The sequence below is a fragment of the Littorina saxatilis genome, linkage group LG17 (assembly GCF_037325665.1).
Source record: "Littorina saxatilis isolate snail1 linkage group LG17, US_GU_Lsax_2.0, whole genome shotgun sequence".
Classification (NCBI taxonomy): Eukaryota; Metazoa; Mollusca; class Gastropoda; order Littorinimorpha; family Littorinidae; genus Littorina; species Littorina saxatilis.
Window position 1 is genome coordinate 19,357,299 of NC_090261.1, and position 8,685 is coordinate 19,365,983.

An 8,685-nucleotide genomic window follows, 5' to 3' on the forward strand; every position below is an offset into this window, starting at 1 on the left:
GTATGCACGTGAGTGATATTTGTAAATGTGTATTATTATAATATCATCTTTGTATTTATATTATTGAAATTGTTATATCTCGATGTACAGCGCTAAGAGCATAGTTAAATTTGTGAAGCGGCGCTATATAAGCTATCTTTATTATTATTATTATTATTCAAGTTTTTCCGTTTTCCCGTTGTTAGAGACCCAAGGAAAACTAGGTTCAAGGCATAATCATTTTTGCTGCATGCGTTTTGTGAGTTCCTGTTCGAGGTTTTTAATCAAAAGAAAAATGTTTTATTTCATTTCGTTTTGTGAGTTCCTGTTCTATGTTTCATTTCATTTCGCTTTGTGAGTTCCTTACTTAGGTTCCTCAGTGTTCTAGGTTTTTAATTAAAAGAAAAATGTTCCATTTCATTCGTGTTGTGAGTTCCTGTCTTTGTTTTTAACTAAAAAAAATTGTTTTAAAAAGTTTCATATCGAGCATACATGGTTACTCCTGCGCGAGCGCGTGCGAATGGATCTGTCTACTTCTGTCCTTCAATCACGCATATAAAAAAAAACTTGATTATTGAAATGACGGTAGGAGAAGGTCGAGAGGATGAGAACAGACTACGACGTTTGTTTGTTTTTTGGTCCGTGGAATACAGACTACAACTGCCCTCGACGAGGAGGCTGAGCGTCACTTTCAATTGGGCGTTGTCGACAGGCTGAGTAGGTCGCTCAGGCTAAATTGTAAAGGTAAACATTAAGTGCAGTGAACCGACAAATTGAGAAAAGTGATACTGCACTCTTAAAGGACTATTTTGACTCAACTTGGAAAGCCATGGACGTTATATCAAGTGACGTTATAATGATAATAATAATACAGTAGTAGTCTAACGAGTATAACGTCCCGCTCACTAGATGTGGTGGAGACGGTGGATGGGGAAAGGGGGTAACTATGAACCCAAAGTTGTTACTACCAGAACGATTGTGCGTAAAGGTAGGCAGCCACTTTGCTGTTGACGAGAAACTTCTTCGTTAATAATAATAATATAAGTCAAATAGACATTAATTACGTATAAGGACCCATGAAGTTCTCGTCATTTTTAACGTAGAGGGGGGAATCGAGACGAGGGTCGTGGTGTATACGTGTGTGTGTGTGTGTGTGTGTGTGTGTGTGTGAGTAGAGCGATTCAGACTAAACTACTGGACTGATCTTTATGAAATTTGACATGAGAGTTTCTGGGTATGATATCCCCAGACGGTTTTTTTCATTTTTTTGATAAATGTCTTTGATGACGTCATCCGGTTTTTCGTGAAAGTTGAGGCGGCACTGTCACGCTCTCATTTTTCAACCAAATTGGTTGAAATTTTGGTCAAATAATCTTCGACAAAGCCCGGACTTCGGTATTGCATTTCAGCTTGGTGGCTTAAAAATTAATTAATGACCTTGGTCATTAAAAATCTGAAAATTGTAAAAAAAAAAATTTAAAAAAAATTATAAAACGATCCAAATTTACGTTCATCTTATTCTCCATCATTTTCTGATTCAAAACACATATAAATATGTTATATTTGGATTAAAAACAAGCTCTGAAAATTAAAAATATAAAAATTATTATCAAAATTAAATTTTCGAAATCAATTTAAAAACACTTTCATCTTATTCTTTGTCGGTTCCTGATTCCAAAAACATAGATCTGTTTGGATTAAAAACACGCTCAGAAAGTTAAAACGAAGAGAGGTACAGAAAAGCGTGCTATCCTTCTCAGCGCAACTACTACCCCGCTCTTCTTGTCAATTTCACTGCCTTTGCCATGAGCGGTGGACTGACGATGCTACGAGTCTTGCTGAAAAATGGCATTGCGTTCAGTTTCATTCTGTGAGTTCGATAGCTACTCGACTAAATGTTGTATTTTCGCCTTACGCGACTTGTTATTTCTTCGGACATCAAGGACATGTCAAGATCTAGCATTATATGAATAAACGACAGCCATGTGTGTGTGTGTGTGTCTGTGTGTGTCCTTAGCTAATAACGTCGGACACTATAATTAAAGACTGAGATTGTCGATGGAACCAGACGGAGCTTGACACTCCAACACTGGCAACCTGTCTCAGAATCAGCATGCAGCCTACAACACTGTACGTTGATACTGTTGCCGAATTTCGGGGAAAATGTTGTGTATACAATTTTGTATTCATGGTATAGCCAGGTTTTGGAAATACGCAAAGAAGAGAATAGTCCACAATTCTATATATGAGGAAGTGAATTAAAGATTATTGTAATAAGTTAGTTTAAAACTTACAACAATATGTTGTTGTAATTTTTAAACAACACTAATGCATGCACTTTCCATTTCTGCACAGTTTTATTAAAACAGTCAGTACTTTAAAAAGGGACATAACTCTTGGACTCCGGATATAACATCACCCGCGCGTAAAAGTGACGTTATAACCGATGAACCGGATACAGCGTCACCGCGTATAACCGCGTCGCTCAAAAACATCCGCCGAGGGGTGACGTAATATCCGGAGTCGACTGTATGTGTGCTCAGGCCGGCCCAGTGTGACTCTCGGGGTTAGCTGTGTAGTGTAATAATAGACCAAATCCCCACCCGCTGGCTGGCTGCAACATGAAAATTGTATTTCCACTTATCTGAACCCGGCGCTCCCTGCAAAAAAACCAGTGAAGGTTTTACTATGCGTGGCAACTGATGCACATATGCACATCTTCCTTCACCGAGCGACAGTTAGTTCACACTGCATTCTAAACTGAGCAACGCTCTATATAGATTCCAGGGACCCATCAACATATACATGACGTAAATGAAAAAAGTGAACCATCTTGAAATAAAAGATCGGCAAACTTTGTCATAAAACAATACAAACGAAACAAAAAAATTACCAAATACGACGGCTGAAAAATAGTCTTGATGAAGTTTTGTTTTAAGCAAACGTAATACATGCAAAACGAGTATAATGACTGTCTTAATTGTTACCAGTCACATCTATTCACATAAGCATTCCTTTATCCTCTATTAAAAAAACACAATCACGTGTTCAGCTTACACTTACATAACATGTTATGAAGCAATCATAGTTCTCTTTTATTTAAAAGGCAATATTTCATTTCACATTTTTCGAGTTCTGTGCCGTTTCAAACATTTTACGTGCACGCAATGAGATATTTACATTCGAATTCCATTTACAACCGCAAGCATTTTCCATCTTTAAAAAAAAGCAAAAGCAGGTTTTCATGACACGTTTTTAGCGAGAATGAGTCTGTTGCCATATCTTTAATGAGTCATCATTTCACAAATGTCACATTATGAATTGTGTGTAACAGGGATCACACGGTGACGAGATGGAATCTAATAATATTTGAAATTCTCTGTGTGTGTGTGTGTGTGTGTGTGTGTGTGTGTGTGTGTGTGTGTGTGTGTGTGTGTGTGTGTGTGTGTGTGTGTGTGTATTAGTACGTCACTGTTAAAGTTTTGCAAACGAATTGTGTGTGTGTGTGTGTTCATGCCACTCATTGTCGAGTCACGGTACTATTTAAGTCACAATATGTTGATTATAAATAGCAGATATCGATCTCCAATACGCTTCAAGTAGTAGGCTGCGGCAAGGGAAGATACATTTGTGTTTTTCTGTAAGTTATGTACAATATAACGTAACCACTGATATCACATCACGGCGTAACTGATACAAAACTACATGCGAACGTTCTGAGCAATATTAAAGGATGGTTTTCGATACAAGACAAGACAAGGCGAGACGATGACATAGCGAGACGAGACGAGAAGAGCCTAGACAGGACGAATATAGGACAGCAGTAAATAAGACAGAACAAGGCTTGATAATAAAGTAATCAATTCATGTCCAACAGAAAATTTATTGATTGTCAATAACCGCGTCAGGATAAAAATCATCAGCTATACTTTAACCGGGAGCCAAGCAAATATGTTTCTTAAAGACAAAGTCATTTCCGTGTAAACGATTCGGCTCACCATCTTAAAGACAAAGTCATTTCCGTGTAAACGATTCGGCTCACCATCTTAAAGACAAAGTCATTTCCGTGTAAACGATTCGGCTCACCATATTAAAGACAAAGTCATTTCCGTGTAAACGATTCGGCTCACCATCTCAACTCTGGCCAGGCTTTTACGCGGAATAGACCGTCCCTCCAGTCAGACACATACAAAACATCAACTGCCGAGCTGCATTCTGTGAAGGATGGGATTTTCTAATGAATGAATATTGCACCTGACACTATTGTCTCTCTTCACTGGAAGGAGTTGGTTTTGCGTATGTGTCCAAGAGAGAAAATGGTCAGATCCCATGCACAAGTCTGTATAACGTGTTCTTACTCCAGTTTTCTGTATAAATGTAGCAGTATTTTAAAATATTTTAAAATATTTTTACTATATTGTTTATTAGTCCCTCTTTAGGGCGAGGGCCAGAATAAGTCTTGCATTCTCGGGTACATCAGTTTGGAACTCACTGCTGTCATCGGTTTTACGGGAAGGGCCGGAACAGCAATGGTCAAGTCTTTCCACACATAGAGGCACGAGTGTGAACTTGTACAAAATCATTTAATCAAAAAATCCAACCCACCACATCAAGCAGTCAGGTTGTTGACTTTTGGTATGATTATGTGCAAGTGGAGAATAGTCTGATCACTTGTAAACGACGGGCCATGTCTGATTTGATGACCCGAATCCTTTATCTGAGATGGTGACCCGAATCGTTTATAAGGGAAGGACTGTGCCTTAAACATTTGTGACAACGCATGAGAACAAGAGGCATAATATTGGAATTATTGACAGCTTGAGTTTTCAACGCCACGGACTGCAGGGAAGGTTGTTTACTAACATACAATAAACCCCACAATACAAGATACAAGATACAAGATATTTATTCACCAATTTTGCAAAAGGATTTCATCTTGGCACGGCACGGTAAAAATAAAATAAAAACCAACCAGACACATATGCAGACACACATCACCATGCATGCATACATACGTACATTACACTGTCATGCACACACAGACACAACTCACACACACACACACACACACACACACACACACACACACACACACACACACACACACACACACACACACACACACACACACACACAATTATTTACATTCTCACACATAACCAGCCACATATCTACATCACAAATTCACATCGTCGCCTTGTAAACGTAAAAACCATATCAGTTTAAAAGGGGTGCCAGTAATATCAATACAACATTAGTGAATACTAGAACAATACCTAAAATTTATAATCCATTTAAAAGTAAGTAGTACATGTAATTATTATCATTTAGTCAGATCATCACATAAAATTATATAATCATGATCTAGACAGTTTAAAACAACAGTATTAACAGACTATCACAGATCCACTCAAGCACCTGAACTTAGAGTCGCATTGCACAAAACTACTACCATCACAGAACTACTCCAGCACCTAAAAAATAAGGACCATTCCACATTGCACATATTTCCACTATCACAAGTTATGAGAACAGTAATGGAATGCAGTGAAAGGACTAAGTAACAAAAGAACCCCCCCCCCCCCCCCCCCAATCCTATAACTACAGTATATTACAACGTCTTCACTACAGGAGTTGTCAGTACAGCATGGGGGATGAAGCTAGAGCGAAAGCGACTAGTTCTGGCTTTCAAAGCTCTGTAGCGCCTACCAGATGGAAGAGGCTCGAAGAAGTGGTTTGCCGGGTGGGAGGGGTCGCAATAACACGGATTCATCCTATATTCCTTTGGCTAGCTTCTCAATGCACAGGTTTGGGGGAATTCAACTGGGACAGTACGAGGTTTACAGAAGCTGCGTACATGGATACAGAATTGTAGCCCCCCCCCCCCCCCAAAAAAAAAAAAGAGGCTTATTTGTTAAATGTCACAAAAACAATTCGGCTTGTTGACAGATTTGATCCCGTAGTATCCAAGAAGCTGACAATGTCAAAATCAACAAGTGTTCAAGGGTTTTCACACATAACTCAACAGTGTGTTGAGCGATTTACGCCCCCTTTTTCAAAACGCTATCACATAGTTTAGCAACATACGATCAAGACAAAGGGGGTGACAATTTACTGAGCATTGTGCACTCGTTGTGAATCTTGACCTCTAAACAGAGACGTTACGTGATCGCTTCACAAAGTCAGCAACATGAGGTGAGCAGGGGTGCGCATGCCCTAAGCGCCTGCATTACACAATAGACTGGTTTAGAAAAATACCTCTCTCGGGTTTGTATGTGTTGGGAAACAGTGAATACCCTTGCTTTTAGTGAGAAAAACAATCCCTTGGCCAATCACTAGCGAGGGTGTGTAAAAACACGTGGACAAGGAGCACGTGTTGATTATTTGTCTCACTAAAAGCGAGCGCTAGCCAATACAAACCCGGCAGAGTGATTTCCTAACATCGTCTGTTACGAATATCCGCGAGCTCGTTGCTTTTGATACAAAGTCAAGCTATTTCCCTGATAGGATGTCAGCTTGTCTACCACCATACGTAGTTACCGGGCAATTAACGGAACAGGTTTCAATAGATTGATTGTTTTGTCGCTGAGGATATGCTTGGACACATCAAAAGACACGATATGTACATCAAAAGACACGAGATCAAAAGCTACATGGATGAGAGGAACAAAAACATGTCTTGCAAAGATTGATTGTGCTAGTGCATAGAGGCAGAAGAAGCTGCCACAGGAAAAACAAGTCGCGTAAGGCGAAAATACAATATTTAGTCAAGTAGCTGTCGAACTCACAGAATGAAACTGAACGCAATGCCATTTTTCAGCAAGACCGTATACTCGTAGCATCGTCAGTCCACCGCTCATGGCAAAGGCAGTGAAATTGACAAGAAGAGCGGGGTAGTAGTTGCGCTAAGAAGGATAGCACGCTTTTCTGTACCTCTCTTTGTTTTAACTTTCTGAGCGTGTTTTTAATCCAAACATATCATATCTATATGTTTTTGGAATCAGGAACCGACAAGGAATAAGATGGAAGTGTTTTTAAATTGATTTGGACAATTTAATTTTGATAATAATTTTTATATATTTAATTTTCAGAGCTTGTTTTTAATCCGAATATAACATATTTATATGTTTTTGGAATCAGCAAATGATGGAGAATAAGATAAACGTAAATTTGGATCGTTTTATAAATTTTAATTTTTTTTTACAATTTTCAGATTTGTAATGACCAAAGTCATAAATTAATTTTTAAGCCACCAAGCTGAAATGCAATACCGAAGTCCGGGCTTCGTCGAAGATTACTTGACCAAAATTTCAACCAATTTGGTTGAAAAATGAGGGCATGACAGTGCCGCCTCAACTTTCACGAAAAGCCGGATATGACGTCATCAAAGACATTTATCAAAAAAATGAAAAAAACGTTCGGGGATTTCATACCCAGGAACTCTCATGTCAAATTTCATAAAGATCGGTCCAGTAGTTTAGTCTGAATCGCTCTACACACACACACACACACACACACACACACACACACACACACACACACACACGCACACACGCACGCACATACTCCACGACCCTCGTTTCGATTCCCCCTCGATGTTAAAATATTTAGTCAAAACTTGACTAAATATAAAAAGAGAAAGAAAACAACAACAACAATAAAAACAACACACCCACAGCATCACTTACTATGTAAGCCATGCTAAGTCAAAGCTGGCTTAGATCAAATTAAGAACAACGTCGGTTTAAAATAAAGGCACGGTAGACATGGTTTACGTTGTGAGGTCAGAATCAGTCAACGACTGCAAACGTGTGAAAAGATAAATAAACACAGATTTGTGTGCATACGTGAACAAGGGCTTTATATTCACTGGGAAAACCCAAATTCAATAATTGTAAGAAAAAAATTAACAAAGCTTTGCATGCACATGAACACATAAATAAGTGCCCTGTTTTTACTGGGAGAACCCAATTTTAGTCGCGTTAAAAGTAAAATGAAAAAAATTCAGTGTGCATATGAACACATCAACAAGTGCCTTATTTTCACTGGGACAGTTCGCACGTTTGTAAATGTAACCAAGACTCACAGAAGTATTAACATTATTGCACAGCAGTAAATTTCAATAAATTAAAGTCAGCTGCGTCACAGAATCGACCACACTGTCATCGCATCTTCTGGCAGTCACCCAAGGCTGCCGAAGGCTCTGTGTTTCAAGTAGAGATGCTTTTGGTTCCTTCTACCTCAGCAAACATAACGTGGAACGCATGTGTTCAGACCATACCTTAGACTTCTGTCTGAAACGTCTAGTGTGTTTCAACACAGCCTGAGTCAACAGCATGTGCACTGATACCAACAGCTGGCACTAGTGATGACATCAGAAGCTTCCTCCAACAGCTGTGACATGGTACTAGCGATGACATCAGAAGCTTCCTCCAACAGCTGCGACATGGCACTAGTGATAACATCAGAAGCTTCCTCCAACAGCTGTGACATGGTACTAGCGATGACATCAGAAGCTTCCTTCAACAGCTGTGACATGGCACTAGTGATGACATCAGAAGCTTCCTTCAACAGCTGTGACATGGTACTAGCGATGACATCAGAAGCTTCCTCCAACAGCTGTGACATGGAACTAGCGATGACATCAGAAGCTTCCTCCAACAGCTGCGACATGGCACTAGTGATGACATCAGAAGCTTCCTTCAA

At 39.3% G+C, this 8,685-nt stretch overlaps 1 protein-coding gene across 5 annotated transcripts in view; it reads left to right on the forward strand.

Annotated features, from left to right (window-relative positions):
• LOC138952783 (pyruvate carboxylase, mitochondrial-like) overlaps positions 1-8,685 on the forward strand; it is a 479,047-nt gene that overhangs the window by 440,223 nt on the left and 30,139 nt on the right. The gene's annotated exons all lie outside the window — the stretch shown is intronic.